This window comes from Anabrus simplex, chromosome 2, assembly GCF_040414725.1.
Source record: "Anabrus simplex isolate iqAnaSimp1 chromosome 2, ASM4041472v1, whole genome shotgun sequence".
In the NCBI taxonomy this organism is placed as follows: domain Eukaryota; kingdom Metazoa; phylum Arthropoda; class Insecta; order Orthoptera; family Tettigoniidae; genus Anabrus; species Anabrus simplex.
Window position 1 is genome coordinate 278,506,956 of NC_090266.1, and position 20,785 is coordinate 278,527,740.

Below are 20,785 nucleotides of genomic sequence, written 5' to 3' on the forward strand. Positions count from 1 at the left end.
AAACAGCTACCCGTGATAGCCGAGCTTGCTAAAGGTTACAGGAGAGTACCGGTGTTCTTTAGTAGGTGGTTCGAGTCCTGTGTACGACGAATATTTTTATTGCGTTGTTGATGTTCGTGAGAGTCGTGTTGTTGACGACAAATCTAAATCATGATCAGTTCTCATATTGCAGGTACTCAGCTATGTTTGCTTTTTAAGGAGCTCTTAAAAGAGCTGTTTGCAAAAAAGTGAGATTGTACCGACAGCGGTGCGATGGGCTTATGCATGGCCATTCGATTAATGAAGCAAATGTTCAAAATGACCACCTGCTTCGGTAATGCACATCTGAGCACGGTGGAGGAGAGACATTCTTGCTTGCTGCAACATATGTGGTGGAATCTGCCTGCAGGCTTCCGTGATGAGCCGCCGTAAATGATTCGGGCTCTCAGGCTCCTGCTCATAGACTCTTTCCTTTAAATAACCCCAGAGGAAACAGTCGAGTGGAGTAAGGTCAGGTGATCTAGCCGGCCATGTGACCGGAACCCCTCGTCCAATCCATCGTCCAGGATATGTCCTATGCAAGTGGTTCCGTACTGCCAACGACCAGTGTGGGGGAGCTCCATCCTGCTGGAACCACATCCGTAACCGTGTCATAAGGGGAACATCCTCCAATAAGAGTGGGAGGTACTCACGAAGAAACTCTAGATAGCGTCGTCCCGTGAGGTTTCCTTCGAAGAAATATGGTCCAATTATCTTGTCACCTATTATCCCGCACCACACGTTGGCGCCCAATTGTACCTGAAATCGAGCTCCCCTGATCCAGTGAGGATTTTCAACGCTCCAGTAATGGAAGTTGTGACGATTAACAGTTCCGTTGTTGTGAAATCTGGATTCATCACTAAAGAGAATGTCCATTAAGAAATTCGCTATCCGTTTTGGAAAGTCATCTCCGTGAAGTTCCTGGTGCAGCTGTTGATGGAAAGGGTGGAATTTATGGCGGTGCAATATTCGCAGTACACATACATGACTGATGTTCAGTTCATTTCCTATGGCCCGTGAGCTTGTGTGCGGGTTGTATGCAATTGCATTTTGAACAGCTTCGTCGTTATTTCCAGACGTCACTGGAGCATCCCGAACGGGGGGTAATGTATGAAATGACCCCGTTGCACGCAACCGTCTTTCAACACGTCGAAATGTATCTGCAGTTGGCAGCCTTCGTCCAGGGAATCGTTCTTGATACAAGCGTCTGGCTTCCCGTGCATTTTGCCTTGCTTCTCCATAAAGTAGTACCATATTCACATAATCATCCCGTGAATACATAATGTTTGGTTTCGTGCTAACCGTACAGTACGTGCTCACACGTTGCTGCTAGGATTACGATATGATGTTTCATGTGCCCTACGTATGAAGTGTAGACCGCTGTTAGTTGGTCTTCGAGTCGAACGTGCGCAGTTGCTTGGTTGAATGGGTGGGTCAGAATGTTGACAACACGTGCACTGCGCTTCACTCCCTGCAGTCGTTTGCCATATGGAAGTCATCATCATCATCATCTGTTTACCCTCCAGGTTCGACGTTTCCCTCGGACTCAGCGAGGGATCCCACCTCTACCGCCTCAAGGGCAGTGTCCTGGAGCTTCAGACTCTTGGTCGTGGGATACAACTGGGGAGAATGACCAGTACCTCGCCCAGGCGGCCTCACCTGCTATGCTGAACAGGGGCCTTGCGGGGGATGGGGTAGATTGGAAGGAATAGACAAGGAAGAGGGAAGGAAGCGGCCGTGGCCTTAAGTTAGGTACCATCCCGGCATTTGCCTGGAGGAGAAGTGGGAAACCACGGAAAAACACTTCCAGGATGGCTGAGGTGAGAATCGAACCCACCGCTACTCAGTTGACCTCCCGAGGCTGAGTGAACCCCGTTCCAGCCCTCGTACCACTTTTCAAAGTTCGTGGCAGAGCCGGGAATCGAACCCGGACCTCCGGGGGTGGCAGCTAATCACGCTAACCACTACACCACAGAGGCGGACCATATGGAAGTCGCATGTTATTATTCCTTTCGTATGTATGCTTTCTTTGTAAAGGTAGCAAATTACTTATGAGACTTTAGAACGTTAAATATTTATTACGAATGGCCTTACAAGTATAATATAAGAATAAAATTGAAAAGCTCGTAACCAGATTCGAACTCTAAATGCCTGCTAACATACCGTATGCTCGCTGCGATTGGTGCCATGTAGCTACTGCAGGCGACAAAGAATTGGTATCGTAGCTCTGTACTAATGGAATTACCTAGGCTATCGCTTCGATACTGATCGTTGATGTTAAAAGTTCTGAACTCGAATGTGCAAACACCACAGTGAACTAAAGAATCGCGTCTCTCTTACGCCCAGAGAGTTGCAACCATTTTCTACGCGTTACTTGGTTGAATGAGTCCAGCGTTATGTTTCAGGTGGTATTCACAATCGGTGCGTATGTGCCGATATTTATGATGATCATCATCATCATCTGTTTACCCTCCAGGTTCGGTTTTTCCCTCGGACTTAGCGAGGGATCCCACCTCTACCGCCTCAAGGGCAGTGTCCTGGAGCTTCAGACTCTTGGTCGGGGGATACAACTGGGGAGTATGACCAGTACCTCGCCCAGGCGGCCTCACCTGCTATGCGGAACAGGGGCCTTGTGGAGGGATGGGAAGATTGGAAGGGATAGGCAAGGAAGAGGGAGGAAGCGGCCGTGGCCTTAAGTTAGGTACCATCCCGGCATTCGCCTGGAGGAGAAGTGGGAAACCACGGAAAACCACTTCCAGGATGGCTGAGGCGGGAATCGAACCCACCTCTACTCAGTTGACCTCCCGAGGCTGAGTGGACCCCGTTCCAGCCCTCGTACCATTTTTCAAATTTCGTGGCAGAGCCGGGAATCGAACCCGGGCCTCCGGGGGTGGCAGCTAATCACGCTAACCACTACACCACAGAGGCGGACCGATATTTATGATACCTGTTTATTATAACTTCCGTAGAAGAATATCGGAGACTTCAGAAAGGTCTTCGTAAACGATGCCTAGGCGAATACGAAATGACATTAAAAATTGCATGACTCGAGAATGGTTGGAACCCTCCTGCTTCAAGTAACCTATCGAGGTACGTCTTCCATACGTAATTCCGCGCAGCTATTTGCAACGTACAAGTGCCATCCTTGTAACTCTGTATTCACTAGGAGAGCGGAAGTTCCCGCTTCGACAAGTTACTGATGGGTTACAGCCTTATGGTCCCGTTTTATGCTTTCTTTGATCGCTCTAACGGTAGTAATTACATGGCGTAAGCTATCACATCTGCTGTACAGCATTTGCGTGCCACAGATTAAAAACTACAGTGCAAAACACGTTTCTATCAATTTCGATGTGATGAGACTGTACAAAATGGTGGTGCATTGACATGTCTGTAATTGGTCTTACCCTATCACGTTTTCTATGATACCACGACCGCCCTTTCTATCAAAAGAAAATGGCCTCTTGGACCAATCAGGTGCGCAATTCTCTACCGACAGCTATAGGCGTGTTTATGGTTTGTACAGTATAGTAACATTTCGTAAAAATTAGTAGAGTATTGGACACCGCTCTACATACAATGGTACAGTGTTTTTGAAATGGACCTCACTTACTGCCTCTTGTATCATTTTTCCATTGTGCGGAGAAGTCTACATCGGGTTAGCTGCACATAACATTGCTGTAAGGTGTTGCGCAAGATGGGACTAAGAGGCATTTACGTCCTAGCTGGTTGCATGTATACGGGAAAAAATAGGGGCAGCTGTACCACCCGGTATTTCACACTAGGACAGTTAGACGAACCAGCTGGTTATAGATACCATGAATAACTTACTAAAAAGAATCAAGAAGAAATGAAGAACTGCAATGCAGTAGTTTTCATTTTCATATTATTATTGTGAACAATTTCCAAACAAAATATTAAATTGCTTGATGATGATGCTTGTTGTTTAAAGGGGCCTAACATCGAGGTCATCGGCCCAAATGATTGCTGTCCAATATTGTGTCAACATGTTTACACAAGCTTATTACATGTTTAGAGCTTCTAGTTTCTCGAAAATGTACTGCGCAGTTTGATGGGAATGGATAGCCAATATCCGCCCTATTGCAGCCCCAACATGGATTTAGTTATCCTCACAAACTCTAACTTACGTCTAGCTCGAGTCGGCGCCATGCACAATTCCATGCTTATTGAAGTGGGCGGATCGACTCGTCTGCGTCGGAGATTGAACAGCACAAGGAATATTTTACTGTGTCCCTGCTGATCAGCAGAACACGCTTACAACATTATAAACTCTGCGGAGGCGAAAACTGGTCGAGTTTTATTGTACAAAGAGAGGAAGTATACTATTTGCCAGAGGAACATCATGGTATCGTCATTTGTTTTGCGATCCTTATTAACTTTTCTGAACCAGAAAATGAACAGCAGCAGCATAATTTTGTGGAATTTGGACTCCTCTAAAGTGTGACAAGCGGGGAAAACCGATCACCTATCCCCACCTCCACCGTCAATATATCATTACTCTTATTGTAAACACCTGTAATATTACTCGCCTTAAAATTTACCACTATGCCAATTGCCACTGGAAATTTCAAATCACGAATGTTTCCACTGTCTATTATTTATCGTATTCTATGACGCGAATTCGTTGTATGAACGGTACCGGTAGTGCATTTATACGCTTGCATTCGCGAAACTGTGGGTTCGCCTCCCACCACCAGCAGCTCTGAAGAAGTACTACCGTTTCTTCCCCATTTGAACACCAGGCAAAAATTAGGCTGTAGCTTAATGAAAGTAAAGGCCACTTCCTATCTAGCCTTGGCACTATCCATTTTCACTGTCACCTAAAAACTATGAATGTCAGTTCGACGTTAAACACCGTAAAAAAGACATCATTCATTTAGCAGATTATCATCCCATAAAATGAAGCACAATGACACTTAGAATTTTATAGATGGTAATTGTTTTCCCTGGAAATAGTGAACAAAGTTTGAGCGTGAGCCACTTTCATCAGTTAGATGCTATATCGGGTGAGTTTGCTGTGCGGTTAGGGGCGCGCAGCTGTGAGCTTGTGCCCGGGAGTTTGTGGGTTCGAACCCACTGTCGGAAGCCCTGGAGATGGTTTTCCGTGTTTCCCAGTTGTCATACCAGGCAAATTCTCGGGCTGTACCTTAATTAATGTCACGGCCGTTTCCTTCCCACTCCCAGTCCTTTCCTATCCCATCGTCGGTGCGACGTAAAGCGAATTATAGCAAAGTTAGATAATATAATCTCTTTTTTATATAACAATCTATAATGCATTTCTTCAGTACCAGTAGATCAAAGAACATCTTTACACATTCCCTTCTGTTTTGTGGAAAACTCTGAGCATCTTTAAAGAGAATGCTATTCCTGACATTGTACTGTCTTAAATCATAGGATATTCTAGAACCTCTACGACTACGTAGATCACGTTCATAACGAGGTTTGAATAATGGTTACAAAAATTACCGCTTCAAATTCTGAAATTATTCTCCTATTAACAAGAAGAAAACATTCAGCAGGCGTGCATAATTGTACTGAAGTGAACTTACGTCTCTGAACTGGAGAATTTTTTTAAAAAATATCTCAGAAGTGCCGCTCGTGAATAGCATTGTAGAGGGTAATTCAAAAGTCCGTTATCATTTGACGAGACAGTACTTCACGCAATATTAGAGTTAGAAAAGTAATAATTGACACACACTAGTGACATGACATGGGGTTTTATTGACACAAAAATAAAGTACATAAAATAACCAACAGATGGCGCTGCATACAATGCACAAACAATAATAAGCATAACAATCGAGGTTTAGCAAAGACGGTGTTCTTTTTAACACATGCTCAACGTGTCGGCCGTCATTCATCAACAATACCTGTAGTCGAGGAATACTGTACAGCATATCCGTAGGTATGGTGAAAAATTGCCTTCGGATGTTGTACTTTAGCATCCCTAATGAGGTCGGACGATCGCGGTAGACTTGCGACTTGAGGTAACCCCACAGCCAATAATCACACGGATGGAGGTCGGGGGACCGGGCAGGCCAAGCATGAAGGAAGTGGCGGCTCAACACGCGATCCTCAGCAAACGATGTGCGCAGGAGATCTTTCACACGTGTAGCAATATGGGGTGCGTAAAAAAAAAAACCGTGACTTGTCAAGCATGTGTGGCCACTTGTACCTGACGTGTTACTTTCAAGCGCCATCTGTTGGTCATTTTGTGTACTTTATTTTGGTATCAATTAAACCCCATGTCAGGCCAGTAATGTGCCAATTATTACCTCTCTGCCTCCAATATTCCGTGTAGTAATGCCTCGTCTAATGTTAACGGATTTTGGGACCACCTGCATATGTATGACCCCATTTCTTAATAAATTTGGTTTCCGAAAAATCTGCCAGAATGAAGTGCTCACCTAAATTAAAATCCTTCTAAAATACATAACCGCTCTTAGTGATTGTGGATGTATAATGGACTTCGTGAGTCATTGTTGGTGACATCGTCAGTAGCTTCTCATCAAGGCGGTCGTTGTTTGACTTACGCCCAATGCATGCGAAATTTATAAATTTATTGCTGTATTCTTGTGATTCGGATTCCACGAAAGAATAGAGAAGATGTAGCAATGATCACGATGTGAACAGTCACGTAAATCTAGAAGCGTGTTTCAGGTCAGTTATCTGCAAGCTAAATGATGCTACCGTGACGTTTCACGCCGTGTTTATTCGACGGCACTACGGTACACAATCCCTCAATTATTTATCAGTTCATATCTATCCCCAACCCTTCTCCCTCTTTTTTGGTATTTAGCGTTTAGCTGCTTCAGAGAATGAAACATACTATAATACGAAATTTAAATGTGAGAAGTTCAGAATGGAATAAAACTATCAATATTACATCTTTTAATTTTTGATTCAGAGCAAGCCATAAATGTAGCCTCAGATTTATTTTTGTGTCACCTGCGACCTGTTTACAGTATTGAATACCTTTCACCTTTCCGCAGGGGCCAGTGTGATCTGTGTCCTGTACTCCAGTTCTGGATTTTGTCAGCCAAAGTAGCATAGATCTAAGGTGTGGGATTTAGGAACTGTGTAATACGTCTTCTGCCATTCCTACTTTGGTCTTCGGCGTAAGTTAACATCAACCCGTCCTACTCCAACAGCGTACAGGATAAGTATAGTACACCACAGTTAATTAAGCAACATATGAGTTTAAGCGAGTTTCGTCAATCTAAGGTCAATACCATAAATCATAGTTGCACAGGTTCGAAAGCCAAAATCAAATGTGTGTTAAGTTAGAATATATTAAAGACTTTAGATTTATAGTGTAAAAGAATTACATTGTGTTTTAAGAATCTGGATTATATTATCCTTGATTGTTGTTGGTAAAAATTTATAAATATTCACATGGTGGGTTTTAGGTACTAGACTAGTAAAATGTATTGTATTCCTGTTTACTGATACATCATTTGAAACAATATTACTAATTTGTTTTAGAGGTCAATGAACACATTTTCAGGGTTTTCCCATCATTTGTCAACAAATTATGGAAAAACAATTATTTATGGAGGCTCAGGATCGATTCTCGGCAGATCAGATAATTTTACATGCTTCTCACGGCTGGTTCGAGATTCACACAACCAACGTCAGAATAATTGTGGACCTATCTGATGGTGAATTACGCCCTCAGTCAGAAAAGCCAAGAATTTCGGCCGGAAAGCGTTTTCAAGCTACCCACATATCTCCTCATAACCCGCTGGCCGTTGAGGTGAGCAGTGGTCGCTTGGCACACCAAAGACATTGAGGGCTTTAGCGTTAAGAGGTTTATTTGCGTCTTATAATTTAGAATATGGGATATCACAGGTTATTTGGCTGAATGGTCAGCGTATAGGCATTCTGTTTAGGGGGCCCCGTGTTAGAATCGCAGACAGATCGGGGATTATAACTGCGTATGGTTAGTTCCTCTGCTTCGGGGTCTTTATGGTTGTGTTCGTCATAGTACATGTCTTTATATACACACAACATGCTACACTCCTCAGACACAGGTAGTAGTGAATACATCCCTACGCATAGGGTTGACGTCAGGAAGCGTATCCGATCGTGAAATTGGACTTAACCCACATTTGTACCTTCCCTAAACAATAGGGGTAAAGGTCACAAAAAAAAAAAAAAAAAAAAAAAAAAGAGAGAAGCTCTCAGGTTCAGATTTTTAGTATACGCCAACGTAATTCAAATATGATACGAGGGGAACAGACACTTACATTAAAGATTCGTAGATCTTACAGAAGGCATGTGATAGAGTCAAAGACAAAGTCACCTCCGTACAGGCCATGAAGGCCCTTGGAGGAGTGGAAGGTAAAGGCTTCCACCATTGTTAACCGCGGCACGTGATGGGGTAGAGTGGTCAGCTTTACGCCCGGACGCCTTTTCACCCAGGAATAAACTTGGTACTCATTTCTGATGTAGGCTGAGTGAACCTCAGGGCCATATGCACCTCCGGAAGTGGAAATCTCGTTTCTAAAATTTTTACGATTTCCTGACGGGGATTCGAACCCACGTCCTTCCGGGTGAACCGAGCCATGTGATAGAGTCATCATTAGGGAGCGGATTTTTATGTAATTACATATTTTTTTGCGTAAGTTTTTACGCAGGTTACGAAGTTCATTATTCCTATTGCGCATCCCCAAGTGTTAAAACTGAATCTTATTTCACATAAAAACACATATTTTCACATTTTTAAAATGTAAATACATATTTTAAGGAAATCTGTAATAAGCACAGAAATCGGCAATATTTGTTGATCAATAAAATTTAAAATGCTTCTGTGTTATAAAACAATGCACATATTTTCATTTTACGATTACGGTATTGTTTTTAACAGTGTATTTAACATAATGTATCTGAATGTTTCGGCTATTTATGGACTTCCCTCCATAAGTTCTAAAACTTGCTGGTCACTGGCTACGTCGTTACATTTAGACCGATTTGATTTGCTGCACAAGACGTTTCCTTGCATGATGTCATTCCAACTCTTTATCAGTCAGCCCTCTCGGGTTTTGTTTATACAATATCAGCGAAAGACAGTCACGGAGAGATAAGGTGACGTAATTCCGTTACGACATGGGAGACTCGGAAGAATATTGACCCACCATTAGGTAGTGGAATTTCATCACTCCTAAGAGTAAGGTTAGCTGTTCGGGTCCATATATCATTCCCGTGGTCGTGTGATTTTGTATGGATTTATAAGAAATATTTCCTTCAGTGTCCGCTGCTATTCTTTTTATTGAAACAGTGATTCGCCGTAAATGCGTGTGTCGTAACCTGCAAAATAATGCCAAAAGAGAAGTCGAGTACAAGGTCGCGTCTTCAACAATATGTAGTGGAATTTAAAAGCATTTTCACTACCGATGGAAAAGTATTATTTTGCCAACCGTGTGGTAAAACAGTACGTGCAGATCAACGTTCTCAAGTAATCCAGCATTTGTCTGGAAATAAGCCTACTGCAGCTGCTTCGCGTGTGCGTTCGCCACAATTACTAATAGCTGAACCAGCTACTTCAAATGCAGACCCATCTAAATATTCCCAGCATTATTTAGATGTGTGCAGAGCATTTGTTTGTGCCGACATTCCTCTTGGTAAAATAAATAATCCGGGACTGAGAAATTTCCTAACAAAGTACATTAATTTTGAGCCTCCAGACGAATCCACATTAAGGAAAAACTATCTCCCAAAATGTTACGAAGAAACTTTACAGAGAATCCGGGCAGTATGTGATCGCGAAAAACTGTGGGTGAACATTGACCAAAACCACTGATGCAAGTGGCAGAAAAGTAGGAAATGTTGTAGTTGGTGTGTTGAAGAATGACAAAACTGCTTGCGAACATTCTTGTTTGCTAGCGTGTAAAGAAATGCTTGCTGCAAACCATGTCACTGTAGCTAGGTTATTCAATGAAGCCATGCACTTACTTTGGCCAAAAGGTATAAAATACGACCATGTATTGTTTTCTTTACTGACAGTGCAGCTTACATGAAAAAGGCAGCCGAATGCCTTTCTGTGAGCTTTCCGAAAATGATACAAGTAACTTGTGTTGTTCATGCTCTACACAGGTTATGTGAAACTGTGCGGGCTCAGTATCCTCAAGGGGATAAATTAGTGTCTAATGGCAAAAAAGTCTTTGTAAAAGCACCCTCAAGAATCGATCTCTTTAAAGAGAAAAACCCGGATCTTGCGCTTCCTCCTCTGCCTATTGTTACGCGGTGGGGTACCTGGCTTAGCGCTGTGGTATACTACGCAGACAATTTCGAAAGTTTTGCATCCGTTGTGAACGTGCTAAATAAAAACGACGCGTCGTCAATTGAGATTCTTCAAGAGATACTGGAAGACAGCTCTTTCAAAAATGGTTTGGCGTTTATATCTGCCAATCTAAGCTTCTTGTGTAAAACTATAGACATACTTGAAAAATCCACTAACCTGTTGTCCGAAACAGTGAAGGAAGTGCGCGCTGTTGAAAATAAATTAGATTCACTCCCGGCTTCGCAGGTACAGGGACTGTTAAAGGTCAAATATCAAAATTTGTTCAGGAAAAACAGAGGATTTCAAACAATGTGCCAAATTTCTAATGTATTAGAGGGTGCTCATGTTGGCGAAATTGATGGCGTTATTGTTGGTGACATTCCTCTCTTTAACTGACTTCCTGTGATGTGGAGCGATCGTTTTCGCAGTATAAGGCGTTCTTTGGAGATAATCGGCATGCATTTGTGATGGACAATTTGGAGATGACCTTTGTTGTTCACTGCAATTCTGAGACTACTTCTAGCAACTAATATTCCAGCGTGTGATGGGTGAGTACGAACTGGTACTATTTTTTCAAAGATGATAGGTTGCATTTGCCATATTTAAACAAAACATTACCTTTAAAAAATAACCATTCATAATATCTACTCTGGCATATCAAAAATCAATATACCATACAGCACGTTTCCATACACAGACACCATTTTGTCTTAAGGAGCACGTTTGGTAGCACCATATTCTAATACAAAACATTATACTTATTTACTTCTTGAGCGTGAGTAGTTATGTGATATTTAAAGGAAAATAATTTCAATTTTTATCACATATTTTAAAGTTTTTCAGCACATAAGAAATAAATATTTTCACATTTTAGCACATAAAAATCCGCTCCCTAGTCACCATCATCATCATCATCATCATCTGTTTACCCTCCAGGTTCGGTTTTTCCCTCGGACTGAGCGAGGGATCCCACCTCTACCGCCTCAAGGGCAGTGTCCTGGAGCTTCAGACTCTTGGTCGGGGGATACAACTGGGGAGTATGACCAGTACCTCGCCCAGGCGGCCTCACCTGCTATGCTGAACAGGGGCCTTGTGGAGGGATGGGAAGATTGGAAGGGATAGGCAAGGAAGAGGGAAGGAAGCGGCCATGGCCTTACGTTAGGTACCATCCCGGCATTCGCCTGGAGGAGAAGTGGGAAACCACGGAAAACCACTTCCAGGATGGCTGAGGTGGGAATCGAACCCACCTCTACTCAGTTGACCTCCCGAGGCTGAGTGGACCCCGTTCCAGCCCTCGTACCACTTTTCAAATTTTGTGGCAGAGGCGGGAATCGAACCCGGGCCTCCGGGGGTTGCAGCTAATCACGCTAACCACTACACCACAGAGGCGGACCATGTGATAGAGTACCGAGGGAAAATATTTTAGCCGTACTCGGAGGGATTTTGAGATTAAGGGTAGATTATGAAAAGCAATGGAAGGCATTTATGCTGACAATTGCTCTACGGTAAGAATTGATGGTAAAATAATTTCTTGTGTCAAGACCCTTACAGGGGCTGGACAAGGCTAAAATCGTTCACCTTTGTTCTTCATTGGTTACATGGATCATCTACTGAAATGTATAAAGTAGCAAGGATGGATTCAGTTAGTTGGAAATGCAGTAAGCAATTTGTCAGATACCAACGTCTTGGTCTTAATGACAGACTGTGTTCAAAGCCCGTAATCTTATATCTTCCAACTTAAAAATAGGTAAAGTGAAAATTAGGTTTTCAAAGACTAAGGCGATGCCAGCAGGGAATAAATCTAAGAGAACTGAATGCCATGTTGGGAATACAAAACTGGAACCGGTAGGTCATCTAAGAAATATATGATGTGTATTCTCTCGTGATGGTAGTTTAGTAAGCGAGACTGAATCAGGGTGCAGCAAAGATAATGCAGTGAACTCGCAGTTGCCACCAACATTATTTTGTAAGAAGGACGCCAGTTTCAGAACGAAAGTTTCATTATACCGTTCTGTTTTCAGTACATCTTGCTGTATGGTAGTGAAAGCTGGGTGGACTCAGGATGTCTTACTAATAAGGTAGAAGTAATAAACATAAAAATAGGAAGAATTGTTTCTGGTACAATCAGGTTGAAACTGCTGCAGGAGTGGAGATAAAGGTTAAGTTAGGAATGAACTCGATGAATGAAGCGGTGCGCATAAACCATCTTTGGAGGTGGGGTCATTCGAAGCGAATGGAGGAGGATCGTTTACCTAGAAGAATTATGGATTCGGTCATGGAAGAAGAGGGAGTCCAAGACGACGATGGTTAAGGTTTGGAAGTAATCGAGGTCACAGAGCTAGTTACAAACAGAGGATTTTGGAGAAGCGTTGAGTAAATTCATTGAGTTTTTCAGGCCTTCAAACCGACTGCTGCTAAATCAGATGACGTGCACGGGGTCAGCGTTGCGGCGCGTCAGCTGTATTGATAGGATTTCGTGATCAATTCCGCTGCCTTTAACATCAGATAAATTCTCAACTGGTCTCACAAGCGCTCCGTTCAGAATTAAAATCCTTGGACTCTGAGCCTTGAATTAAGAGGTAGGCGCACTACCTCTACACCCTTATATTGTGAATTCTTATAACAAACTAGATGTTCTATAAACACTTCTCAGAAGTGTTTCAAGCATAGTTGTTTTTGTTTTTGAGTCATCACTCCACTGACTGCCTTGATACAGCTCTTAATGCCACCCTGTCCTGTCTTTACCTTTTCAATTTTACGTAGCTAATACACCCTATATCTACTTTGATCTGTTTATCATATTCATGGCTTGGTCTTGCTCTTCCGTCCTTACAAACTACACTTCCCTCAAAACTAACTGAAGCGTTCCTGGCTGCCTCATAACATGTCCTACCATTCCTCTTCTTCTGTTCATTGTTCGCCAAATTCTTCTCCTCTCACCAATACGATTCAGTATCTCATCATCCGTGATTCTATCCACCAGTCGAACCATCAACATTTTTCTGAAACCTCGCATTGTTTCTGAGCTAGTTATTGTCATATTTTCCTTCCATACAATGGCACGCTCTACACGAAAGTCTTCAAAAACATCTTTCGAATTTTTATACCAATGTTCGAAGTGAGCAAATGTATTTCCTTAAGAAAGGCCTTACTTGCTTGTGCTGGTCTGCATTGTATGTCCTCCTTACATTCGCCGACATTATTTAGACTACTACTCGAATAGCAATATTCAAATACTTCTTTCAGATTTCGCATCCTAATCTAATATTTCCTGCATCACCTGACCTCGTTCGACTACACTCCATTGCATGTGTTTTGGACGTATTTATTTTAATCTTGTACTCCTTCTCCAGTACTGTGCATATATCCCCACCAATTTCTCTAGATCTTCTCCAGACTCAAACAAAATATTTATATCATCGGAAAATCTCAGAGCTCTGATTTCCTCTGCTTGGACTGTGATTCAAATTTCAAATTTGCCTTTGATTTCCTCTGCCGCCTCATCTATGTACAAACTTTGAAAGGGAGAGTGGACTAAACTGCAGAATTTCTTCACTCCTTTTTAGATTAGCGCTTCCTTTACACTGCTCTCAATTCTCATCACTGCAGATTGATTTTTGTACACCTTGTGGGTAACATTTCTTTCTCGGTATCTGATCCCGATCACCTTCAAATCCCTAATAGCTAGGCCCAGTCAACATTATCGAATGCCTTGTCTAGATCTACAAATGCCACTATGTTGGCTTGTACCTCTTAATTCTAAACTCTAAGGTCAGACGAAAAGTCAGGATTGCTTCACGTGTTCTACATTTCTTCTGACGGCCATTAAGGAGAAATATGATAATATATGCGTAATATAAGGAGAATTTAATAAAGCTTAAGGAGAATATGTGTAATGTTCAAAACAATACTGAATCACAAACCATAGTCAGTCTTTATGTCTGAATGGTCAGTGTACCAGCCTTCCTTTCAGAGGGTCCTGGGTTCGACTCCCGGACAGGAAGGTAATTGAAACTGCTTATGGTTATTTCCTCTAGCTTGGAGGCTGGATATATATAATCGTCTGCTACCAACAGCTGTAGTGCACGGCTGTAGTGGTAATATACATACGATGCTGAGATAACATAGTTATCCAAACCCAAACCCCATGGCACTACAGCCCTTGAAGGGCCTTCGCCTACCAAGTGACCGCTGCTCAGCCCGAAGGCCTGCAGATTGCGAGGTGTCGTGTGGTCAGCACGACGAATCCTCTCGGCCGTTATTCTTGGCTTTCTAGACCGGGGCCGCTATCTTACCGTCAGATAGCTCCTCAATTCTAATCCCGTAAGCTGAATGGACCTCGAACCAGCCCTCAGGTCCATGTAAAAATCCCTGACCTGGCCGGGAATCGAACCCGGGGCCTCCGGGTAAGAGGCAGGCACGCTACCCCTACACCACGGGGCCGGCATATAATATAGTTATAGAATGAGTTAGTATATATAGCTTAAGCATAAGAGTCGTAGAAGAAGAGGCATAAATAATAATAATAATAATAATAATAATAATAATAATAATAATAATAATAATAATTGAACGAAGGAAACGCGCAGTGAGAAGGAGCTAGGGCAAGAGAAAAGAATATAGGAACAAGAGAAAACCAAATGTTAACAATATAAATAGGATCTATGTAACAATAAATAATTAAACATTTCACAACAAGATAATAAGTCGAAGACAAGAGTTTGATAGATGGTGAATTATAAAGAGAAAAACTCAGAAGATAAGAAAAATGTGCCACATTTACAGTACCGGTATAGATTATAAAAAATGCATCCAAAAGCCGTATGAATAAATATAAAGCGTAAAATGAAGAATAATAAATGCCGAATAAAAAAACGAGCAAACCTGAAAGAAAAATGGGAAAGGAAGAGAAAGGGGAAATGAGGTAGGGATCGAACTGGGGAAAGGATTCTCTTCGCTGGGTGTGTTTATGCTGCGGGATCTGTTATTATGATTATTATTGCACAAAGTAGCATTGGTCCTAGGAAGCAGATAATGAGATTTCGAAATTACAATGTCGGTAGCACAGTTCGTGATTGAAAAGTTTTAGTAGAAATAAAGTCTTGCATACATGATTTTGATACAAAATTAAGCCGGTGGAAGGAAAGTTCAGCTGGGGCAGATGGCCCAATAAGAAATTTAATGTCAAAATAACATTATGACAAGTCTTGCTCACCAAATTACTTAAAGAAATAACAGTCCAGATCGTAGTGACAATATAGAACGTAGCACAGTTGTTGTGGTGCTCCACCACATCGAGTCGAAGGCAGACTCAATTTTTAGAGCGGCGGAGGGAGAATATATAGCAGTACAGAAACATCGAGAAAAGTAAATTAGCCGAAAGCCAGCATGTTCCAGAAACGTCATAATCACGTGTCCAATAGATAAGCACCAGCACACACACAAGCGGAGAAGGCGATGCGTGGAGAAGATGACGTCAGAGTCACGTGTTGAATTGGGTAGACAGACGAGAGGTTAGCAGAGCAGTAGAATGAGTGAAGCAGTGGCGCGTGATCGGAGAAAGAGCAGCATGCAAAGGTAGGGAATATACTTAGTATAACCGGGGATCGTAACACGTCTTAATGAACGTATACTACGTATCCACATAAAATACACCACACTACCAACACCCACCGAAACACGCAAAAGTGAATGCATTCCTTAGCATATTGTTGGCGTCAGGAAGGGCATTCGGCCATAAGATTGGGCCAAATTCGTACTGGAAGAAGGGGCAAGTGAGTAGAAGAATAAGAATAAGAACACTGGATTGAAAAGTATTATTGATGTAGGCAGAGCATTTAATGGAATACAAGTACTTTATTTCAAAAGCGTACATTCACAGTTGAATATGAAAATCCACATCCTGTTTCCAGTCATTCGACCGAGTCAGGAATGGCATGAATGAAGCCCCATCTAGCGGCGAGGATAGGAATTGTGCCGGCTGCCGAAGCCTGTCGCACTCCTCTGGGGCAATGATTAATGAATGACAGATGAAATGAAATGATACTGGAGAGTACTGCTGGAATGAAATATGACAGGGAAAACCGGAGTACCCGGAGAAAAACCGGTCCCGCCTCCGCATGATCCAGCACAAATCTCACATGGAGTGACCGGGATTTTAGCCACGGAACCCAGCGGTGAGAGACCGGCACGCTGCGGCCTGAGCCACGGAGGCTCTTCAATCACAACTGTTGGTCTATTTTTCAAGCTTAGAAATACGCGCACACACGCACGCACACACACACACACACACACAGATATATATATACTAGCAAGATACCCGTGCTTCGCTACGGTATTATACTGAAATTTATAATTAAATGCTTAACGTTTTATATATAATCTTCCGAAATTCGCGATCTGACTCGTTTTCTGAGAGATTACGGCAAAGTTCCTCACATTTTTCAATCTTTCTTTCCAGCAATCGATTTCGTACTTCCCGAGGTAGGTCCAGGTATTCCACGCGGTCAGTTCGGTCCATAAATCTTTGCCATCTTTTCCTATAAGCATTTTTAGTATGGATCAAATCTTGAAGGAGATCCGGCGGGTGTCGTCTTGGGTGCCTTGGCGGTACTGAACACGCGGCTTGACTGTATTCGTAGTCATTACCAGGCCAGGACCCGTTTCCAGCGCGGTTCGCACAATTTGACGACGGTCCAGAACATTATTATTATTGTTATTATTATTATTATTATTATTATTATTATTATTATTATTATTATTATTATTATTATTATTATTATTACTATTATCATTAGATGTTCTGGTCCCCACAGCAAGATGCAAGACCGCTACTTGGCAGTAAATTACATCTGCTACCATTGTCATTGTTGACAATGTGACCAGAACCATTTTCGCTCGTAGGCAAGTGTGCGGGATTTCTGGCGATACGAATGACATACTTCCGTGCATTATTGACCTTATTATAGAGGTGAATAATTTGACGGTCAATCTCATTCCCATCTTTTATTTCAAATGTGTTTAAACTTTTATTTATATGCCAGGAGAGTCTACTGTAATCTAAGAATGTTCTCCGAAGGAAAAGATGGCTGTTGAAATCAAACCCAGGAAGGATTAAAAATGATCGGTTTATGATCAGAATAAGTACATCGAAAATCTACAGCCTGTTTCCAGTCATTCGACAGTGTCAGGAATGGAATGAATAAAGCCCCATCTAGCGGCGAAAATAGGAATTGTGCCGGCTGCGAAGCACTCCTCTGGGGCAATGAGCGATGAATGACAAATGAAATTAAATATTGGACAGTGCTGCTGGTCTGAATGATGACAGGGAAAACCGGAGTATCCGGAGAAAGACCTGTCCCGCCTCCGATTTGTCCAGCACGAATATCACATGGAGTGATCGGGATTTGAACCACGGAACCCAGCTGAGAGAGGCCGGCGCGCAGCCGAATGAGCAACGGAGGCTCATTATAAGTACATTATGAACAGTAAAATCAATTGGTCTCACCTCCTTTTACACACCACGGCCGTTAAATTTATTTACCGCCCCCCACCAAAGAAAAATTAAAAGAAGGCGTGTTTCTTTATGTTTAAAGGAAAATCCAAACATCAATGTTCACGTCTATTACCTTCAGTTTTGAGATATAAGTATCCCCATAAAAATAATTCACCTTTCTCCACTTCCTCTCACCCCCCCCCCCCCGCAGGTGAATTTTCCGGCAAAAAATACTTGTTTCTTTAATAGTAAATGATCTTCTAAATACCAATTATCACGACTCTTAACTTCTTCAGTTTTTGATTTGTGTGTCCTCATGAAAGGAATTCAACTCCTTTTCACCCCCGCCGCCCAAGATGGTTTTCCCTTCAAAACGCGTTTTTTTGTTTTTAAAAGAGAGCCAAATACCAATTTTGACGTCTGTAACAACTTTAGTTTTTATTAGATGTATGTAGTCTCATACAATTAAAGGAGAATCCAAACATCAATGTTCACGTCTATTACCTTCAGTTTTGAGATATAAGTATCCCCATAAAAATAATTCACCTTTTTCCACTTCCTCTCACCCCCCACTTCATTGGATTTTCCGAAAATACGTGTTTCTTTACTTTTAAAGCAGATTCCAAATATCAAATTTCACGTCTGTAACATCTTCATTTTTGAGATATCAGTAGCCTAATTAAAAGATATCGACACCATTTTCAGTCACTTTTATACGCCCCCGCCCTTCCACGCAAGTGGTATTTCTGAAAACTAAAAATATAGGTTTCATTGTTTTTAATAGAGATAAAAATACCATTTTTACTTGTGTAACATGTTATGTTTTTTTATATATACTGTAGAAATTCTCATTTTAAAATTTCACCTTTTTTATTTCCCCTTAAGGGGAGTTTCCAAAAACAAATCACCTATGTTACTTTACATTTACAGGAAATTACAAATACCCACTTTATACGTCTGTAACATTTTACCTTTCTCAGATATTCCGTAGAAATAGTCTTTCAAAAAATTCACCTCAATTTGTCACTCCAGTTTAACCTCCATTAATTGGATTTTCCAAAAACAAAAAATACGTGTTTCTATATTCTTAAAGGAGATCCCAAACACCAATTTTCAGGTTCTGAAATATAAGTAGCCTCATTAAAATCATTCAACCCAATTTCACTCTTTTCCTCCCTTCCTATTGGAATTTTCCGAAAAGAAAATAAGTGTTTCCTTATTTTAAAGGAGAATCTAAATACCAATTTTTACATCTTTATACTTTAAAAGTTTTGAGATATAGACACACTCATTTTAAAAATTCACCCTCTTTTCACCCCCCCCCCCATTAATTTGATTTTCCAAAAACTAAAAATACGTGCTTCCTTATTTTTAAAGGAGATTCCATACTCCAGTTTTCAGGTCTGTAAAATCGTCAGTTTCTGAGATATAAGTATCCTCATTAAAGGTATTCAGCGAAATTTTCACCCCTTTTCACCCCTCCTATTGGGATTTTCCGAAAACAAAAAATACGTATTCTTTTATTATTAATGAAGATTCTAAATGCCATTTTTTACATATGTAAATTTTAAAAGTTATGAGATATAGATGCACTCATTTTCAAAATTCACCTCCCTTTTCACCCCCATTAATTGGATTTTCCAAAAACAAAAAAAAAATACCTGTTTCTTTATTTTTAAAAGATCAAAAGTACAAATTTTCAGGTTTGTAATATCTTCAGTTCTGAGATATAAGTATCCTCATTAAAGGCATTCAATCACTTTTTCACCCCTTTTCACCCCTCCTATGGGATTTTCTGAAAACAAAGAAATAGGCGTTTCCTTATTTTTAAAGGAAATTCTAATTACCAATTTTTACATCTGTAAACTTTCAAATTTTTGAGATATAGATACACTCATTTTAAAATGTCAACCCCCTTTTCACCCCCTTAGCAAAGGAATATCCAAAAATCCTCTTTTAGCGAGCACCTACATCTTAATATGAATTTATGCCCAAAATTTCATTTCTTTATGTCCAGTAGTTTTGGCTCGGCGATGATGAATCAGTCAGTCAGTCAGTCAGTCAGGACAAGTTATTTTATATATATAGACTAGCAAGATACCCGTGCTTCGCTACGGTATCATACTGAAATTTACAATTGAATGCTTATTGTTTTAGATATATAATCCGACGAAATTCGCGATCTGACTCGTTTTCTGCGAGAATCCACCAAAATTCCCGATCTGACTGGTTTTCTATTATTTTACGGCACGTTTCCTCCCATTTTTCAATCTTCCTTTCCAGCAATCGATTTCGTACTTCCCGGGCTAGGCTCAGGTATTCCTCCCGGTCAGATGGGTCCGTAAATCTTTGCCATCTTTTCCTATAATCATGTTTAATATGGATATAATCCTTCAGGAGATCCGGCGTGGTGTCATATTGGGTGCCTTGGCGGCACTGAACCCGCGGCCGGACTGCATTCTTAGTCATTACCCGTCCAGGAGCCGTTTCCAGCGCGGTCCGCACATTTGACGACGGTCCGGAATATTATTATTATTATTATTATTATTATTACTATTATGTGTTGCTGGAATGGCTGATGACAGGGAAAACAGGAGTATCCATAGAAAAACCTGTCCCGCCATCGTTTTGTCCAGCACGAATGTCACATGGAGTGACCGGAATTTGAACCACGGAACCCAGCTGTGAGAGGCTGGCGCGCTGCCGCCTGAGCAACGGAGGATCCTTATAAGTACATTAATAACAGCTAAAATCAATTGGTCTCACCTACTTCTACACCCCACCGCCGTTAAGTTTATTTACCCCCCCCCCCCCAAATTAAAAGAATGCTTGTTTCTTTATGTTTAAGGGAGATTCCAAACACCAATGTTCACGTCTATTACCTTCAGTTTTGAGATATAAGTATCCCAATAAAAATAATTTACTTTCTGCACTTCATATCACAATACACCCCCCCCCCCTAAGTGAATTTT